This window comes from Choloepus didactylus, chromosome 13, assembly GCF_015220235.1.
Source record: "Choloepus didactylus isolate mChoDid1 chromosome 13, mChoDid1.pri, whole genome shotgun sequence".
NCBI lineage: Eukaryota > Metazoa > Chordata > Mammalia > Pilosa > Megalonychidae > Choloepus > Choloepus didactylus.
This window is the reverse complement of record NC_051319.1, coordinates 13633466-13654063: the sequence shown is the minus strand read 5'-3', so window position 1 is coordinate 13654063 and position 20598 is coordinate 13633466. Positions and strand designations below refer to the sequence as shown.

General features: G+C 35.0%; 2 pseudogenes; both read right to left on the bottom strand.

Annotated features, from left to right (window-relative positions):
• Nucleotides 1-1679: 1679 nt before the first annotated feature.
• LOC119508599 lies at nucleotides 1680-2133 on the bottom strand (annotated as a pseudogene).
• Nucleotides 2134-19615: 17482 nt separating this feature from the next.
• LOC119508425 lies at nucleotides 19616-20316 on the bottom strand (annotated as a pseudogene).
• Nucleotides 20317-20598: the final 282 nt, after the last annotated feature.

The following is a 20598-nucleotide window of genomic DNA, read 5'->3' as shown; positions in this document are numbered from 1 at the left end:
AATTTCATTTGTTCAGTATTTTTTTTTTAATTTCTACATATATGTTAATGAATGAGATTGGCTGGTAATTTTTCTTTTTCAAAATGTCCTTGTCAGACTTTGTTATTAAGGTTTTTTTAGTCTAACAAAAGAATTTGGGAAATAGTCCTTGTTTTTCTATTTCCTGGAATTTATATAAGATTGGCATAATTTTCTTCCCTAACTATTTGGTGGAATTGATCTATGAAGTCATCTAGGCCTAGAGTTTTCTTTGTGATTAAATTTTCTTTTAATTGCTAGTAAACTATTTAGATTTTCTACTTTTTGTGTCATTTTGTTAAGTTGTATTTTATAAGACATTTTTGATTTTATCTAAAGTTTCAAATTTGTTGTCATAAAGTTTTTCATAATTTCCTCCTAATGTTGTTTTAATGGTTTGTGTCTGTAGTTTATTTTTTCTTTTAGCTTCGTATATTGGATATCTGTGCCTTCTTCCCCCACCCCTCTCTGTCTTGATCACTCTTAGCAGGGGGTTATTAATTTTTATGGTGTTTTCAATGAGTCAATTTTTACTTTGTTGAACCTCTGTTATGTTTTATCTGTTTTATTTTTTTTTTGTATTTTTATATTCCCTAGTTTATTTTGAAAACCTTTTCTGACATATATCTGCATAAATTTGAAATTATAGTTATCTGAAAGTATACAGAAATTACCTATATTCTTCTTTATATAAATGAAACAATGATAAAAGAATGCTTGACATATTATTTAAGGACTTTAACATAACAGAGTTCTCTTTTTTCCAGCTTTTTAAACTATTTTTTCCCCATCTAAACCAATATATAATATTTGACATTTGGGTTATATGTGCATATAATACAGGCACATTTGTCAAAGTGAGCATAAGATGAAACAGGATACAGTGTCCTTTCTGGATATAAATTTTCAGAGGCAAAGTGGTCCAAATTGGTGCAAAAAACTGGCTAATTCATGAAATAAACTAGGTAAACAAAAATTCAGAATAATGCTAAATATTATTCCATAAATCATTCTCTTTCCTATCCTTCTAACATGGGTGTGCACTCTGGGTATGTGTGAATGAAATACTTGCAATCAAGATTGGGAACTCCTATGACTGGGGTATCTAATTCAATAAAAGGCTCTGGGGTAAAAAGAGAGATAGTACTTAATAAAGAGGTAGGTTATTTAAAAGTCTCAGTGAGTTCAGATGTTGATTTGGGCATGAAAGTGATGTTTTAATTGTTTATTAAGATCATAATTAAGCATATTAGAATGCTAGCTGTCATTGGATTAGTACCTTAAGGTTAAACATTGGAAAGAAATGATTGTTACAAAATACACACAAAACATTATATTTTGTGGTTCTACCATTTTGTTTGTTCCGTTATTTTTGTAATTTGGGCAAGATAAGTGGTCCAATTTGTTTAAGAACATTTAATGTACCCCATAAACTGTATGAATCAAAGATTTTTATTAATTCTTCTGCCAAACACAGCATTGATTTCCATCTACAATTATTTTTTTAAGATAAAAAACAATAAGTCTATTGAAAAAAATGTTGTGGCCTTGAGCTATGGAACATTATACTTTTAACACACTGATTGACTGAAAAACCTAGAATATCACTAATGTTAATCATTGTTGGCCTTCAGCAATGAATGAATGCAGCTTTCCTGTGACTTCTCCAAAAATGCTTTGTAGCATCTAACACTCTGCTGGTAAAAAGTCTCAAAGTCGGAGTCATTCCAATAATAGGAATCTTCAATAATAAGTTGTTTTTGTGGATCATAGCTCCCAAGTAGTTCAATTTTCACTTTGCAGTTCTTAACTTCACTACCTTTTCTATTTAAATTTCTCAGATTGCTTTCATCCATACATAGTATATAATCAAATGTGGCAAAGTCTTCTTGCTTTACGGGCTTTTTTAACGTCATGATTTCTTAGGCAGCTTACAGCTCTTGGTTCTGGTGACCAGCCCATGTTCCAGTGAAATACAACACCATTGTCAATGATCTGATTATATAAAATATTTTGTTCAGTTACAGTTTTCTGAAAACTGCTTCTGCAAATGGGTGATTGACAAATGTTACCCAAACATACAAACAGCATTGACTTGGGTGGCTGCACTGCCATCTTCTCAGGAGCAAAGAGAGGCAGAGTATGTGTTTTATTAATTTTTGATCTAATCTTTAGTATTTCCTTCTTTGTAAATTTTAATTTACTATTCTTTCCCTAGATCCTTGCAAATTTAAATTCTTATGAATGATTCTTACCTTATTAATTTGCAGTCTTACTTTTTTTCCTAGGACACATTTCATGCTATAAATTTCTCTTGAACCAGCTTTAAACTGTTTCTCACAAGTTTTGATATTTAGTATTTTCAGGTCAAAACATTTTGTATGATTTCTTCTTTGGCTCTTCCATCATTTAGAGGTAGGTTTCTTATTTTCAAAATATATGGGAATTTCAAGTCTTCTTATTTTATATTGACTTTTAGTTTAGTTGCATCATGATCAGAGAACATACTCTATGATTTCAAATTTCAAATCTGTATGATTTCAATTCTTTGAAATTTGCTGACACTTGCTTTGTGGCACATGCTCAGTTTTTTGAAAACATTCTACATGCATTTAAGTTGTTGGCTACAGTGTTCTGTTTATCTCAATTAGTCATTTCTTTTTTGTTATATTATTTTTCTCTGTATATTCTAGTTCTATCAGTTTTTATTCATGATTGTGATTTTTCTCTTTCTCTCTCTAGTTCTGTAAATTTGCTTTATATTTTTAGAGGCCCTGTTATTAGATCCTTGCAAATTTAAAATTGTTATAACTTCAGTATGAATTGAGCTCTTTATTTTTATATAGTATCCCTCTCTGTCTCTTGTGTTGTTTTTTGCCTTAAATACTACTTTGCCTGATATTGCTATGATATACCTGTTTCCTTTATGTAGGTGTTTGCATGGTATATATTTTTCTTTCCTTTCACTTTTAATTCTTTTATATCCTTCTTAAAATGTGTTTGTGTATGTGTGTATGTGAACGCATTGGGTTTTATTTGACATGGGTTTTCTTTGAGTTGGGTTTTGTTTTTTTAATCCAGTCTTTTTACTAGAATATTTAGACTACTAATGTTTATTTATACAATAACTAGTATCTCTGCTTTTCTGGGAGGACCTGTAGTTAGGCTTTTATTTAACTAAGGCTAATGGAATAACTTTTCTGAGGTATTTATTGTGGGTTCAAATTTTCTAGATTTGTCATGGATATCTTGAGAAAATTTCCATTTTGATTTAAAATACTCTGTGAAAAAGGAAGAGAACAGTGGATATAGTGTAAAGCTTAGATTTAAAGAAATTAGACTCCGTAAGGGATAGGTATTAGAAGCACTGACCAAGAAAGGAGTCATCAAGTTTTCAAATACAGCCAAACTCAATTGTTAATCTGGCATTGATAAAGCAAGAACATATCTAGGCTTACTGAATAATAATTACAGCTATATGAATCAAACACCACTATATATATTCCTAATGTGATTTTTATCTGTCATATTAAAAGTGCCTTTTTTGTGGGTATTACTATAATTTTAATAGACTGGAGAAAGTAATGAGGAAGTCATAGCTTGCATGAATTGGGGTGAAAAAGCAGGAAGGATATCTGAAGTAATCATTGAAGTGTTAAAAATATATTAAGGCTGGGACCAGGATTGGGGAGATGTGCCTGAAGTTAATGACTTATGTATAACTAAGGTACCAGTTAAGAATAGAAATTTGGTAAAAGCAAGAAAAGTAGGATTATTGAATCAAACCATTAAGTACTGTTTTGTAGTGCAATAGAAATAACTATTTTAAAATGAGTGGAATAACTGTAAAATGATGTTTTTCAGACAATTTTAGACATTTGAATATAAATTGAGTGTTAGATGATATTAAGGAATCATTGTTAATATTGTAGGTGTGACTGTATTGTGGTTAATAAGAAATTGTCTTTGTTTTTCAGAGATACACATAGAAGTATTTAGGGTTGAAATAACATAGAAATAATGTCACCAATTTGTTTTAGAATATTACATTAACAAAGAGAAAGAAAGAGAAAAAGGAGAAATAAAGTGTGCTAATGTATTAAATATTATTGAATCTGAAAGTTTATTATACAATTTTCTCCACTTCTGTGTATGTTTGAAAACAGTAATAATAAAAATATATTTCTGGAAAAGTATTTCCTTAATGTTAAAAAATTTAAACACTTTCATGATGGATAAAGTTTTTGTGTAAGTTCTGAAAAATGATTGCAGGCTAGAAAATGAACCAGAGTAGTTTAAGATGGTGTTGGGATTTGTTGCTGTAGAATAGATAATAGATACTGGCTTGGTTATAGATTTCAAGCTACCACTAATGAGCTCCACCCTATTTGGCAGGACAGTTACTTCTCCAGGTTTCAGTTTCTTTATTTCTAAAATGGGGGTATTGACCCTAAATGAGGTCAAAAGTCCTTTTAAGCTCCTATAATGTATAGTACTAAATGTACTGTGTTTGTACTGGGATTGTTGGACTTTTTTTGTCTCTGAAGTATCTGGGACACAGTCTCTGGTGTGTAAAAGGGTATAATAAATGTTTGTTGAATGAATGAATGGATGAATGAGTGAATGGATGAATGAATGAACTCAACCTAAAGGGATTTTGTGACATTTAATTCAATTTATGGTATATAATAAAAAAATATGAATCCATTTTTAATATTAAGTTTAGAAAACTAAATTTTGGTTCTTCAATGGTGTACATTTACACTCACCCATTCCTTTTTTCTCTGTTTCTATTCTACCCTCCTTGGTAATCTTCAGCAGAGTATTGTCTCCCGAAGGATTCATTTGATCAGAGGGCATTAAGTCCTCCCCTCATCACCTAAATTCCTAAAGCTATAGTTCCAAAACTGAGGCTGAGGGGTCAGGAGGTTGGGAAAGCCATAGAATTGTGGTGCATCTTCCTAGAAGGTTGATTGTAGTCAAAGATTTAGGGAAATATAATGTAATTGGTAAGTGTTTAAAGTATTATTTATGTTAAAAACATGGATGTATTAGGGGGTAGATTGTTCAATTAAAATGAAATTCTAGGATATACCTGGAGATTGCTAAGAACACTTTGGACTGTAATACTGTCTTCCCCTCCCCACTCCTGGATCAGTGATTTATTCTTTGCTATGGGTGCTTTAGTAGAAAATGTCTGAGTAGCCCTGACCTAAGATATATAAAAACTCAAGAGCATTCATAAGAGAAAACAAGTTATTCATTCTATTTTTGAAGTATACTATCATATTTTAGAATTAACTTGATTGTTTTGTCCCCATGTATGAACATATGTGCTCTGCTGTTTTGAACTGTGAAATATAATTTATAAAAAGTTTAAGAAAACACATTTAGTAAAATTCTAGTAAGTGGATAGAAGTTTTTTTTTAATAGCAGATAATTTGAATTAAATACATAAATTGAATAAAATAGCAGATAAATAAAATAGCAGAAAAATTGATAATTTGAAACAATTGTAATTCCCCAGATAACTACATGTCCCATTGCTCTTTAATAAAAGGATTGGATAATTCAAATCCAGTTAGTTCATTCAGGTCTGGTTGTTGTTGTTGTTGTTGTTGTTGTTTTGGTTTGTTTGTTTCCTTGGGTTTCAAATAAGTGGACTTTTACTTTAATCAATGTAGTCAATATTCAGTGTTAAAAATTATCTTATCAAATGGTAATTTGATCTTTATTCTTATATTCAGTTTTTTGATGTATATGTGGATATATTTAAATCTATTTTCACTATTTGTAACGCAGTTGAACTAAAAAAGAGCTTGGTACTCAAGAGGTTTTTGTTGTTTGTAGTGACATGTACTAAATCCAAATACTCAGCTCAGTTACAAAAAACAAAATCAAACAATTGAGCACCAACTAGTTCCAGGCATTTTAATAGGTGTAGCACTGTGGCATTAGGTATAACTTTCTAAATATAGTAGGTAATCAGTAAAGGCTTGCTAAATAGGAATAATAGTAGTAGCAAACAGTTAAAACACTTAAACTCATTGTGCCTTTCTTTGTTCCTTCTACTGTAAAAATATACTTATTTCCCCTCATAAAAATTATAAAGTATGATAATACATTAGATGTACTCCAAACACTTGGTATATATAAAAATCATGTTATTAAGGGGAGAGCTGTTATTTATTCTTTTAAAAAGTAGAATATATGCCATTGCGTTTTATTTTTCAAATGTTTGAGATGTTTACCCTTATTTACTTTTCTAATTTTCCTTTTCTTAGGTGAATATTACAGTTGTTTGTGTTCTTTCTCAAATAAGTGCTCTGCATCTGTTGCCTTCATTTCCTTACCACACATTCCTGTATTAATCCAGTGTAGTCTCTCTCTCTCTCTCTCCATATATATATATATACATATATATATATATATATGTATGTATTTTTTCCCCAGAATCTCCAGTGACTCCCTTGTAGTCAAAACCAATGCCCTTTGCTCAGAGCCTCATATTCCCTAATTGTTCTGCAGTATTTAATTATTTTCTGGTCATCTCCTTTGGGAAACTTTTGTCTTATCTTGACTTCTATGATGCTATGTTTCTTGGCCTTCTTTCTGTCTCTCGGATGGTTCCCTCTCTGTTTCTTTTAAAGGTTCCTTTTCCTCTAACTGTTGCTATTCCCTGGGACTATATTCCTTGAGACTTTACCTTTGGAAAAGTCTCAAAGGTACAATTTTTTGTTCTGTTTTCCTTAACTCCCATGCTGTAGCTCCTAGCACCACCAGAACCCCAGTCTTATCTGTCCATCTGCCTGGAGGGCATCTTCACATGTTACCTCAAATGCAAACAGGTGTGAAATTGAACACATCTCAAACTGCTTCCCTCCTGAAGTCACTTCTGATGTTTTGGCCACCCATAGGTCATGCACTTCTATTGATTCATCTGGAAAAATAGCTCGTCATTATTCCAAACTTAATGGGAACCAAGTGGTCCATTCAAAGTTACTGAATAGTAGGTGGAACCAAGAGTCAAGCTCAAACCTAGTAATGCAGACCTGATAATGAAAGACCTATTACTTACAAAGCCCATGGTGTCTTATTTGAAATCCTTGGCACCATGTATAGTTCAGAATTTATAATTCTTTAGAGTTTTTACACACACACACACACACACACACACACACACACACACACTGTTTATTAGCTAACACTCTTTGTGTGCAGAACAGCAGCCATAGTCAACACATTATTATTTCTGCAGTAAAATATTTGAATAGTCACATGAAAGTGATAAATCAGCACTACAAAAAGCCTCACAAAAATTCAGGTCAGGTTTTGCCAGAAAATGTGCTAAGTTCAGGTGAGGTTTTGTCACCAAATGAGCTACAAAAAAGTTTCAGTTTTGAGAGAGTTTGAGATTTTGTATTGTGGATAAAGGATTGTGGACCTGGAAAATTAATCATTTGGAATTAATATTTGTAGTTTTTTTTTTTAATGTTTTTTTTTTCAATTTTTAGAACATTTTCATTACTCCAGAAAAGAAATAAAAGTAAAAAAGAAAACTCAAATCCTCCCATACTCCTAACCACCCCCCTCCATTACAGACCCATAGTATTGGTATAGTACATTTGTTACTGTTGATGAAATAATGTTAAAATACTATTAACTGTAGTACATAGTTTGCAATAGGTATGTCTTTCCCTATATGCCCCTCTATTATTAACTTCTAGTTATAGTGTCATATACGTGTTTTAGTTCATGAGAGAAATTTCTAATGTTTGTACAGTTAGTCACAGACATTGTCCACCACAAGATTTACTGTTTTATATACATTCCCATATTTTAACCTCCAACTTTCCTTCTGGTGACATACATGTCTCTAAACTTCCCCTTTCTACCACACTCACACATCATTCAGCACTGTTAGTTATTCTCCCAATAACATGCTATCATCACCTCTGTCCATTTCCAAACACTGAAGTTCAACCTAGTTAAACATTTTGCTCATAATAAGCAACTGCTCCCCATTCTTTAGCCTTGTTCTATATCTTGGTAACCTATATTTCATGTCTATGAGTTTACATATTATAATTAGTTCACATCAGTGAGACCATACAATATTTGTCCTCCTGTGTCTGACCCATTTCACTCAATATAATGCCCTGAAGGTTTCTTCATCAGCATGTTTATTTTTTTAACACAGTTTTGTTTACACACCATACATTCCGTTCTAAGTAAACAATTGATGGCTCCCTGTATAATCACATATTTATACATTCACCACCATCACCACTATCTATATAAGGACATTTGCATTTCTTCCACATAGAAAGAGGAAGAGTCAAAAAGGTAGAAAGACAAAATAGAAAGAAAAAGAAAGAAAAAAAATGACAGCTACAAAGCCATAAAAGAAAAGATAGAATTAAAATAGAGTGCAATAAAAGAGTCAGACAACATCACTAATGCCAAAAGTTCCATACCCCCCTCCCTTATATCCCTCTCTTATAGGCAGCTAGCTTTAGTATATTGCCTTTGTTACATTAAAGAAAGCATAATACAATGTTTCTGTTAACTATAGTCTCTAGTTTGCACTGATTGTATTTTTCCCCCAATAACACCCCATTTTTAACACCTTGGAAGGTTGACATTCATTTGTTCTCATATAACAACATATTGTACATTTTATCAAATGTGATAAATCAAGACTACAAAAAGCCTCATAAAAATTCACGTCAGGTTTTGCCACAAACTGTGCTAAGTTCAGGTGAGGTTTTGTCACCAAATGAGCTACAAAAAGGTTTCAGTTTTGAGAGAGTTTGAGTTTTTGGTATTGTTGAGCACTCTAGGTTTCACTAAGTTATACAGTCCCAGTCTTTTATTTTCCTTCTTTCCTTCTGGTGTCCCACATGCCCCTAACCTTCCTCTTTCAAATACTCACAGTCATCTTTGTTCAGTTTACTTATACTGTTGTGTTACCATCACCCAAAATTGTATTCCAAGCCTCTCACTCCTGTCTTTTCTTATCTGTCTGTAGTGCTCCCTCTAGTATTTTCTGTAGAGCAGGTATCTTGTTCACAAACTCTGTCATTTTCTGTTTGTTAGAGAATATTTTAAACTCTCCCTCATATTTGAAGGACAGCTTTGGTGGATATAGAATTCTTGATTGGCAGTTTTTCTCTTTCAGTATCTTAAATATATCACACCACTACCTTCTTGCTTCCATGGTTTCTACTGAGAAATACATACATAGTCTTATCAGGCTTCCCTTGTATGTGATGGATCGCTTTTCTCTTGTTGGTTTCAGGATTCTCTCTTTGTCTTTGAAGTTTGATAATCTTATTATTAAGTGTTTTGGCATAGGTCTATTCAGATCTATTCTCTTTGGGGTACAGTGCGCTTCTTGGATCTGTAATTTTATGTCTTCCATGAGAGATGGGAAATTTTCATTGATTATTTCCTCTATTATTGCTTCTGCCCCTTTTCCCTTCTCTTCTTCTTCTGGGGCACCAATGACATGTACATTCATCCACTTCATGTTGTCATTCAATTCCCTAAGACATTGCTCATATTTTTCCATTTTTTTCCCTATCTGTTCTTTTGTGTGTAGGCTTTCAGGCATCTTGTTCTCCAGTTCCTGCATGTTTTCCTTTGCCTCTTGAAATCTGCCATTGTATGTCTCTATTGTGTTTTTCATCTCTTGTGTTGCGCTTTTCATTTCCATAGATTCTGCCAGTTGTTTTTTCAAACTTTTGATTTCTACCTTATGTACGCCCAGTGTTTTCTTTATATCTTTCATCTCTTTTGCCGTATCTTGCCTAAATTTGTTGACTAGGTTTTTGAATTGATTTAGCATATTTCTTTGAAAATCTTTAATTGTTTGTTTCATTAAAGTGAAACAATGTCTCAACTGTATCTTAATTGAGGTATAAGTTTGTTGCTTTGCCTGGGCCATATCTTCGTTTTTCCTAGTGTGGTTTATAGATTTCTATTGTCTACGTGTCTAGGTATCTGGTTTCCTTGGTTACCTCAGTCAGATTTTCTGAGAACAGAATGGGCTCAGGTCTATATTCAGTGTCAAGTATCCCTGATGTTGTGTCTTTGAAGATTGACAGACTTTCCTGTGAGGCCTCTGGCTGCAGTGCTTTTCCTAACCTGCCCAGCAGGTGATGCCTGTCAGCCTATTGCTCCTGACTGGTGTAAGGAGTTGTGGCCCCTTTACTTCTCAATTTAATTTGTTTCTGTTTTGACTGTTTTCCCCGAGGCCCTGGGGTCTGAGTTCTGAAGGGGGGGCTGGCAGTAGAGCTGGGCCCCACTTCCTTCCTTTTAGGGAAGATACACCCCTTAACGAGCTATCTTCTGCATTTGAATTACTTCTTTGTTTCTCTGACTCTGTTAACTCCACCCCTGTCTGGGTCAGAAGGTTGTGAACTGAAAATGGCTGAGGCTTTCTGCACTGAGCCACTCAGGTTGAGAGGAGAGAAAGAAAAAGGGAAAGAAAGCCCCTTTTCAGAGCCAGTCCATGGCCCCCCAGTTTCATGCATTAGTCAGAGATAGCACCCGGTCTTCTGGGCTCCCTCTCCCAGGACGCTGGCTCCTTCTGGCTCTGTCAGTCAGCTTCTCTAAAAGCCTCTGTATTTTTTTTCTCTCAGCTTTTTTTTTCCATCAGCTCTCCCCTTCTCTTCATTGGGAGTGACCTCAGGGCACATTGCTGCTTGTTAGGGGTTTGTCTATGTAGCTTGTATTCAGCAGTCCACATTTGTTAATTAAAACCCCAGTTGGAGCTGTGCTGAGCTATATTTGCTTGCTCAGAGAATGCTGCTTTCTCCTACAGCAAGGTCCTGCAGCTCAACCTGCCATCAGGGAGGGGACTCTCGGCCTGGTTCTGCAGTTTTTATTTACAGCTTTTATACTGTGACTCAGCCATTCCACCCCTTCCAGGTTTGCGTACAATGTGTGGACAGTCATGGTTGTCCCCCACAGTTGTTCCAAATTATTTAGTTGTTGTTCCTGGTTGTTTATTAGTTGCTGTAGGGGACTAACTAAATTCCACACCTCTCTATGCTGCCATCTTGCCCCTTCTCTCCAATGTTTGTAGTTTTGATACATTTTCTTTGGTAAGATGGGCATTTTTTTTTTCCTGCATATGGAACTTTTGGGAGACAAGGGGGAACCTGGAGGCAATACAACTTGTTTGGGGCAGATTCATAAGGTAGCCAGAATCTCTTGGCACATAAAACCCCCAATGATTAGGGGTTGAATACTAGAAATTTAGGTGGTATTAATGAATTCCAGCCAGTGAGATGATCTGGAGGCATGGGGGACTTATAAGTATGAAGAAGGTATGTTTTTAGATAGTTACAAGGATTTAAATGGAGAGTTGCCCATTTTAGGAAGTGTTGCTTTCTGATCTGTTTTTACTCCTCTTTATGCTTTCCACTTCACCTCACCTTAGCATGTTTGGATATTAAAGGTTTGTTCATGGGCCTTTGTAGTGAGGAAGTAATAAAAGATACCAAGTGATAAAATGGAATGAGCAATTAATTAGAACCTCAGTTTTAAGTTTTACATTACTCATAATTTAGTTTCCCTGTCTGTGAAAAAGGAGATTCAGTGAATTACTGCAAAATCTACTTTCATTTCTCAAATGCTATGATTATGGCCTGTATTTATACCCAGCCTGTCTGCCTTATCAAGATTGTTACCTCAAATTTCTACATTTTGGTAGGCTCTGGTTTCACCAGGCTAAGAATTTAATTAGGTGGGAGGAATGAAATAAGTGTATATACAAACAGGGAAGGTTTGAGCTGGCTAAGAGAGTACAGACTAATACATTTTTCCTCAGTGGAGAGTGGATATAACAACCATTTTTTCTCCCATCTAGATGGATGGGCAAGGGTAAGTTTATAATAGTGATAAGTATATAGATTATATAGTTAGGTCTATATTAAAAACATTAAGTGGGACTCTGAGTAGTTATTTATTTGTAGCAGTATAGAATAGTCAAATATAATGGCCCGAAGAAGGATTTTAGTCCAAATGATACCATTTGTTCAATTCTTCTGAGAACTTTTTGGTTTTTAGTAAATATCAGCAATATGCCATTTACTTCATATGATTCCCATGCTTTACATAATCTTAAATAACTAGTTTTTTTATTGTGCTTATTCATATACCATACAATTATCCAAAGATCCAAAGTGTTAAATAACCATTTTAACAAACCATTGAAGAGTAGAATTATTTCCATGTTACAGACGAGGAAACTGAGACACAAAGAGATTAAGTAATTTAAGGTCACAGTGAGTGGGAGAGCTGGATTAATATCTGGGTTTGTTAGATTCAAAACTCCATTCATTAGCAAACCTAGTTCTCTGCCTTTTTTTTTTTTTAAAGACTACTGTTGGGCAAGCAACTCTTTGTAACAGCTTTCGAATACTCCATAATGGTTGGAAATGGGGAGCAAAGTGACCTGCAGCCTTATGGAGTTCAGATCTGAAAGGAAGTTCATTTCTAGCTTGAATCAACAGCAGAAAAGGAGCATTTGGAGGTGGGGGTGAGGGTGGTCTGGAACATGAGCAAAGGCTCAATTACATGGCAATGTGGTTAGTAAATTTAGTGATAACAATGTTTACCCTTTGTGTACAAAGTACCTCCTACTTATTTAGGTGAGGTTTGGTTCCTTGAGCTGTTTCATCTGTTGGCATTGCTTGTGTGACCTGTAGTAGATTCATTTCTTGGTGATTTGGTTTTTTCATGTGGAAAATGAAACTAACCATACTTACACCTTAGTGTCTCACAGAGAGTGAAAATTAGTGAATTAATGCTGGAAAAGAGCTTAAAGATCTTAGATAAAAGTACTGTTATCAAGCATAGAATGGTGGTTCTAGAGTGATTACTAAAATACTGTTAATGCATGTTTATATAGAGTAGGTATTTTTAAAGTTATGTCTGTGGTTTCGAATTTAACTCATCCAATTTTATTTAGTCAGCCCATTCTAAATGGGCTTGAAACCCAATCAGAAAGGTGCCCTTACACCAAAAGAGCAAGATAATTAAATAATACTAGCTTCCTCATTTGAGTGTTAGTTCTCTAATTAAGTGATTTTTCCCAGTGAGGCTCTGCATAGGCCCTCTGAAAATAACACTCTAAGTGACCTATAAGGAATGTAATTTAGAGACCTAAATTTGTAAAGGACTTTTTTTCTTGATTTACTAAAAAATATTAAATTTTAATATATTGGGAAAGCATATTGAAATATATATATTGTATTGAGAATAATTTCCTTTAATATTTTCAGTGAGTAATCCAGGGTCTTAGATCAATTAATCTTCTAGGACTTTGAGTTTAATAACTTTCTTGTGTGTGTCTGTGTATGATAGAAAACAGAAAAGATTCCATACTTTGTGTTATGATGAAAGTTATAAATAAAATTCAATAAAATTTTAATGCATACCTAGGACTGGAATAATTTTGGCATGAACTTCATATTTATCATAAAAATGCAAACCCACTTTATAAAGATGAAAAATAAAAGATTATATCTTTTTAATTATCCAATTTAAATGCAAACCAGGCTGTTTCTATCAATATTGTTTTAGGAAATTTTTAAGGAACACTTCTTCACAGAAGCTATTTTCACATTGAATCTTAAATAATTACTTCTCAATAAATGTAATTTTGTTTGAATCTATTAGTACATTAAGTTTGAGATAATTTGATAGAGCAGTGACTAGATTAAATTTGGAAAGAATTAAGGACTCTGAGTTAAGTTGCAACCTGAACCTTCAATTTAATTATCATGTTGATTATTTAGTAAATAATGTGCATACAAAAATTAATGTCCCACTATGTTGGTTCCACAAGAAGCTAAATATGTGGGTGCCATAAGGTCCTGCAACCTCATTAGGGGGCGTATACTTGGAGTATCTGAGAGCAGGAACATGAATGGACATTTGCACAATGGTGTTTGTGAAGACAGTATGCAGGATTTGTAATGGGTGGAGGTGGCTTAAGGGTACATAGACTGAGGATCAGAATGGTGAACTGTTGTGTGTGCAATTGTGAGAAGGAGTGAAGCTGTGAGACACACAAGGAGGTGAATGGATCCTGTAGACAGCATTTTGAGTGAAATATGCCAGAAACAAAGGCAAGCACAATAATGCCTCACCAATATGGACTAACTACAATGTGTAAACTCAGAACTGAATCTTAGAACACAGTCTAAGAGGGGAATGATTATTGTAATGGTCCCTAGATTGTAAGATCTTACAGCAGTCACATCTATTCCTGAATTGTAAAGGCTATCTCCAGATTCTGAAATGCTGATCCCTTTGTGTATAACCTGATCAATCCCTGTAAATTTGGGTATCTGTGTGACACCTGAAACTCAGAGCTAGAGCTCTGCAGATATGAATGTCAGTATTAGTGCATACAGCAACTGTTAAAAAAGCTGAAAAAGAATCCACACTTCATTTAGAGATATGAATGAAGCAGATCTGGTTAGGACTAGGGCAAATCGGGCCAAAGAATAAAGGACGATACTGACTGTCTCCATGTGAGACCAAGGGAAGAGGTGTTTATTTGGTGCAGGATCTATCTTTCCTAAACAGTTTAACTCATACAGTTTGTTCAAATACCATAGTTACATGGAACTTTTAGTAGGAAGTGAGACCTGTTAGGTTATATAGGTTAGTGTGAAATAGCAACACATCCCAAAGTAATGTGAGCAGAGAATAAAAATAGATATGCAGGGCCCCCTGAGGAGCTGGGGAAAAATGTGGAGATATTGGGCTTCCTCACCTGGATTGTTGCTGATGTTCTCACTAACATTGAGGCCTGGTGGTTTGGTGTGCTGTTCTGGTTTGCTAATGCCACCAGAATGCAAAATACCAGAAGTGGTTTGGCTTTTATAAAGGGGGTTTATTTGGTTATGAAGTTACTGTCTTAAGGCCATAAAGTGTCCAAGGTAACACATCAACAATTGGGTACCTGTACTGGAGGATGGCCAATGGCATCCGGAAAACCTCTGTTAGCTGGAAAGGCACGTGTCTCTCATCTGCTTTTTCCCGTGTTGCATTTCAAAATGGTGTTCTCCAAAATGTTGCTCTTGGGACATTTTGTCCTCTCTTAGCTGTAGCTCCTCTTCAACATATTACTCTCTGTTGCTCTGAGGTCCCTCTGTGAGCTATTTTTATAGGACTCCAGTGAACTAATCAAAACCCACCCTGAATGGGGGGGCCATATTTCCATGGAAACATTCTATCAAGAGGGCACCCTAATCAAAGGTGTCACTCACAGTTGGGTGTGTCACAGCTCCATGGAAACAATCAGAATGTTCCAACCTAATCAACACTAATACGTTTGCCCCCACAAGAGTGTATCAAAGAACATGGCTTTTTCTCGGGGACATAAACCGGTACATGTGGTGAGCCTTCTATCTCTGGACTTGCCCTTATGAAGCTCATTACTGCAAAGGAGAGGCTAAATCTGCTTATAATTGTGCTTAAGAGTCTCCCCCTGAGTACCTCCTTGTTGCTCAGATGTGGCCCTCTCTCTAGCTAACCCAACTTGGCAGGTGAACTCACTGCCCCCCTGCTCCAACGTGGGATCTGACTCCCAGGGGTGTAAATCTCCCTGGCAATGAAGGATATGACTCCCAGGGATAAATCTGGACCCGGAATTGTGGGATTGAGAACATCTTCTTGACCAAAAGGGGGATGCAAAATGAAACAAAATAAAGTTTCAGTGGCTGAGAGATTCCAAATGGAGTCGAGAGGTCACTCTGGTGGGCATTTTTATGTACTGTATAGATAACCCTTTTTAGGTTTTAATGCATTTGAATAGCTAGAAGCAATACCTGAAACTATCAAACTCCAACCCAGTGGCCTTGACTCTTAAAGACGATTGTATAGCAAGGTAGCTTACAACAGGTGACAGTGTGATTGTGAAAGCCTTGTGGATCACACTCCCTTTATCCAGTGTATGGGTGGATGAGTAGAAAAACAGGGACAAAAACTAAATGAAAAATAGGTTGAGGAGATGATTTGGGTGTTCTTTTTTACTTTATTTTTTATTCTTAATCCTTATTTTTACTTTTTCTGGTATAAGGAAAACGTTCAAAAAAATAGATTGGGGTGATGAATGCACAACTCTATGATCGTACTGTGAACAGTTGATTGTATGGTATGTGAATATATCTCAATATTACTGAATTTAAAAATTAATGTCCCTATAATGCAATTGATCATGGTATATACTACTCAAGTGCTGTTTTGTAAGTTTTATATTGTATACATTCAAAATACTTTATAGAAAATTTAGGATGTAAAAAGCTTATTACATATGCAAGTACATAGGGCAGTAATTTAAACAAGTTTGGTGAATATAAATCACCAGTCAGCACATTGTAATAGATAATTATTTTCATTTTAGTATTCATTATATAATTCACTATTGAATTGTATTACTTAAGTGCCTGAAATAATGTTTATTGAATGCACAAATTCCATTATTTAGTATTAACTGAAAAGTGTGTTATTCATACCTGTCCCTAGTATATAGTTAAACATCTCCAAAGTGTTTTTCAGTTTAATAAATGTAATGTTCTTGCTCTGAAAGTCAGAGAAACTGTTTCTTAGAAAATTAGCATATTGTTTCAGATATCATAAGGAAAATTAGTAACAGTTGCATATAAATTACTTATGAGATTATTTATTTTAGGTTTTATTTATACTGTGTATATATATTTGTTTAAAGGTATGTTATTGGAATCTTTAAGATAAAGTGCTACCCTGAAAAATAAATTCACATTTTGTTCTTTCTGGAAATTTTGATTTATGAACCATTTTATTTAGAAAATGTTTTATCTTATTATTTTGACCAAAATACATTTCAAATTCATAGCTAGTTCAGAACTAAGAGAAATTACTTAAAATGAAAAAGTTAAAACATTAAGAAAATATTATTTTTCATATTCATTTTTATCATGGGGCAAGGAGAATTTCTTGTTAAAAAAGATTCTGATCTATGCCATATAAAAACAAATGACTTCGGAAAAACAAGGCTATAATGCCATCTGGGGGCTTTTAGTCACATCACAGTTCACTAAAACTAAGAAACTTCTGCGGTAATTCACAATTACTTCCATTTGCCCTTCAGAGCAGTAATTACCATTTATTTCTCCCTTTCATTGTTATAGTAATTATACAAAAGGAATAATGGCTCAAAATATTATCCTATCTTCTACAGTCTACATTATGTCGTTGTTGTAACTGTACAATTTTTTCCCTCTTCAAGAGGCAGGATATGTAAAACATAAGATGTCTAAAATTTTATACTTTGTTATGAAATGCAATACAAAGACGATCTCAAGGATTTACAGGATCATGCCAAATAAGAACAAGCTTAATAAAAAATGCATATGCTAATATGCACCTAGCCACTAACAATAAGTCCATCTTTTATGCTAACCTTAAAAACGCATGCAATGTTAGTCATACCAGAAGAGCCTCCTTAGATAGCATTTGTGAAGTGGTTACAGGGTAACACCCATTTTTGAAAAAATTTTTTAAAATAATAATAAGATTATTATTTCTAAATGTGTTAGAAAATTAAACAGCTTTTCAGAAAAAAATCAGTACTAAGCTCTTTACTATTCATGTCACATCAAACGCTCCTTTATCATATATAAATGGAGAATATTTCAACTGATCTTCCGTCAGCTTTCAAGACGAGGAATGCTGAAGCCATCTCTATCCCACGTTAACCTTTGTCCAAACAGTCATGACTACTTCCTAAAACATTGTTTTCAACATTTTGCTTCTCGTCTTGAAAAACATCCTCCAGCTTGAAAATATTGCCAGAGCATAAGGTTTAAACTCTGCAGCGTGGCACCCAATGGCCTCCACTACATGGTTCCAATCCTTTTCAGCTTCATTGGAATTGGACCATTATATATGTTTAATCATTTTACAGGACTATATTAAGTGTATTTATCCTAAACAAACATATTCTATTATTACATTTTTTATGCAATTTTATGGAGATAATACTCACATAACATACAGTCCTCCAAAGTGTACAGTTGTTCACACTATCGCCATATAGTTGAGCATTCATCACCACAATCAATCTTTGAATATTTTCATTACTCCAAAAAATAAAATAAAAATGAAAATGAAAAAGAATGTTCAGAACATGCCATTCCCCCCTCCTCCATTGTTATTTACTTTTTCTTAATACAGTTTTATTGAGATACATTCACACATCCTACAGTCATCCACAGTGTACAATAAATTATTCCAAGCACCATCATACAGTTTTGCGTTCATCACCAGAATCAATTTTTGAACCTTTCCCTTACTCCAAAATAAAAATAAAAGCTAAAAAGAACACCCAAAACTTTCCATCCCCTCCATTCCACCCTATTCTTCGTCTAATTTTTGTCCCCATTCTTCCATTCATCTATCCATACACTGGATAAAGGGAATGCGAGCCACAAGGTTTCACAATCACATGGTCACACTGTGCAAGCTGCATACTTATTCAATCGTCTTCAAGAATCAAGCTCACTGGGTTGCAGTTCGACAGCTTCAGGTATTTCCCTCTAGCCATTCTAACACACCAAAAACTAAAATGTGTCATCTATATAGTGCATAAGAATAACTTCCAGAGTGACCTCTTAACTTCATTTGTAATCTCTCAGCCACTGGAACTTTATTTTGTTTCATTTCTCTTCCTCCTTTTGGTCAAGAAGATTTTCTCAATCCCATAGTGCTGGGTCCAGGCTCATCCTCAGGAGTCATTTCTTGCGTTGCCAGGGGGATTCACACCCTTGCGGGGAGGGTAGTGAGTTCACCTGCCGAGTGGACTTAGAGAGAGAAGAGCCACATCTGAGCAAAAAAGAGGCTCTTTGGGGGAGACTCTTAGGTACAATTATAAGTAGGTGTAGCCTCTCCTTTGGAGCAACAAGCCTTACAAGGGAGAGCCCCCCAGATTGAGGGGTTGGCCCACCAAATTGGCAGTCCTCAATGTTTGTGAGAAAGTCAGAAATAACCCAGATGGGGAAGTCCAACATTTCTGCATTTCACCCCAGTTCCTCGGGGGACCCTGCAAATGCACTTTTTTTTTTTTTTTAGAATAACAAAAAATATTTTACTAAAACATAAGATTTATGGAAGTTTCCAGACAAGCCATACAAAATGGTCACAAGCTTCTTTTTTGAAGGGAGGATTCTACACTTGACAGCAAAGTCACAATGTTATTAGTGAGGGCTGTGATGTTTGTTTAATGTTCCCATTTTCGTTCAAACAATCAAGCTTGTCCATCTACAGCGTCTAAATAAAGTTAGACTTGGCTAGAGGGTATATTCTAAAGAACTGGTTAGCTGCTTTTAACCAATGCATTTAATTAGATCACCATAAAAGGGGGGGGGGGAGAAGCTCATAAAATTAAAATTAAACTACCTCCCTCCTCAAAAATAAAAATAAAAAAAAAAAAAAAAAACACCCACACCCCTGCAGCTAACCCTGACAACTACCTTCATTCACAGTGCTTTATACTTAAACCATGATGGGGAAAATGAATAAAAGCAGGAGAGGGGCCACTGCTTTTAAATGTTTTGCAACAATCCAGATGATACTTCTAGCTTCTGCTCATGCTTTACGACAGTGAATCAGGACAAGACATAGATTTGCTAATGTGCATTTAATCACCAAAGGACTGAAGATGTCTGGGCTTTTATTCTGTAATGTTTCTAAGACTGTGTCCATTAAATGCAAACAAAAAAGGAGGAAGTCTTGGCAGAACAGGAGAAATGGTGCACACTTGATGATCAGATCGATTTAAATATTATTCATGGCATATAGCCTAGTCCATGCTCCAGCTGTTTCTATGGCTTGGGCTTCGTTGGTCTTCCACTGCTCTGCTACATCATTTGCTAATGGATCATCTGGATTGGGAGCACTTAACAAAGCCTAGATTGATAGCAGAACTGTGCGGATCTGCAGTGCTGGGGACCACTTATCTTTCAAAATATCTAAACATATTCTTCCCAACTTGTCTACATTAGGGTGATATATTTTGGTCATGAAACGTACTTTAGGGGCTGCCATTGGGTATTCTTCTGGAAGGAATAGTTCAAGTTTAAAAGTTCCTCCCTCAAAGGGGGAATCCTGGGGGCCAGCAATGACCACATGAAAATAACGGGCGTTGCTTTCATCTGGTTCTGCTTTAATACCAGGAACGGGTTCTGCCAGCAAACGCTGGGTTTCCTTGATAATCCTGCGGGGCAGCCCGGCCATCTTGTCAGAACCTGAGTTCGGCCTCTGGTTTTGTCCCTGCAAATACACATTTACTCTCTGCCCATATCACTCTGGGACGTATCAGGATTTCACCCCAGCCTGTACAAACACCAAATCCCACTACCCATTCAAAGCTCTGTGCACGTATGATGCTCCAACTGATTGTATAAGGTAAATTATCTAGTGTGCTACAGAAAATATAGATCCTGCACCAAATAAACATCTCCTCCCTTGGTATCACACAAAAGTTGTAGTTTTAAAACTCAGACAGTATTGTCTTTT